Consider the following 1,066-nt stretch of genomic DNA (forward strand, 5'->3'; position numbering starts at 1 on the left):
GCTGGAGGGGTTAGTATGCGTCCTGGGCAGACTTCGGGGGAACTGAAAAGTCTGCCGGAAAACTCTAGGAAAACCTGAGGCAGCACAGCCGGTGGTAGGATTCAAACCAACCACCATGAGGTGGTGGGTTCATGTCAGACATGGCATGACTATCGGGAACCACTCGCCTCAACATCAAGGTCAGACACCGCGAAGCCAATTGATAACGTTTTTGCAGGGGCATACAAACAACGTCCCCATCAATGTCGCCTTGCAAAGTCACGAAGACCACGACGTGGTTGTTCCAGAAGGCTCTATGTGGTCAGTGACATGAATATCGGGAACCCGCTGTCTCAACATCCAGGTCAGAAGGGCACGTGCGAAACCATTTGGTAACGTATTTGCAAGAGCATACAATGAATGTCCTCATCAATGTCGCCTTAGCAAAGTCACGAAGACCACGACGTGGTTGTTCCAGAAGTCTCTACGTGGTCAGTGACATGAATATCGGGAACCCGCTGTCTCAATATCCAGGTCAGAAGGGCACGTGCGAAACCATTTGGTAACGTTTTTGCAAGAGCATACAATGAATGTCCTCATCAATGTCGCCTTAGCAAAGTCACGAAGACCACGACGTGGTTGTTCCAGAAGGCTCTATGTGGTCAGTGACATGAATATAGGGAACCCGCTGACTCAATATCCAGGTTAGAAGGGCATGTGCGAAGCCATTTGATAACGTTGTTGCAAGAGCATAAAATGTTCTCATCAATGTCGCCTTGCAAAGTCACGAAGACCACGACGTGGTTGTTCCAGAAGGCTCTATGTGGTCAGTGACATGAATATCGGGAACCCGCTGTCTCAACATCCAGGTCAGAAGGGCATGTGCGAAGCCATTTGATAACGCTTTTGCAAGAGCATAAAATGTTCTCATCAATGTCGCCTTAGCAAAGTCACGAAGACCACGACGTGGTTGTTCCAGAAGGCTCTATGTGGTCAGTGACATGAATATAGGGAACCCGCTGACTCAATATCCAGGTTAGAAGGGCATGTGCGAAGCCATTTGATAACGTTTTTGCAAGAGCATAAA

Source organism: Ornithodoros turicata, unplaced genomic scaffold, assembly GCF_037126465.1.
Source record: "Ornithodoros turicata isolate Travis unplaced genomic scaffold, ASM3712646v1 Chromosome39, whole genome shotgun sequence".
Taxonomy (NCBI): domain Eukaryota; kingdom Metazoa; phylum Arthropoda; class Arachnida; order Ixodida; family Argasidae; genus Ornithodoros; species Ornithodoros turicata.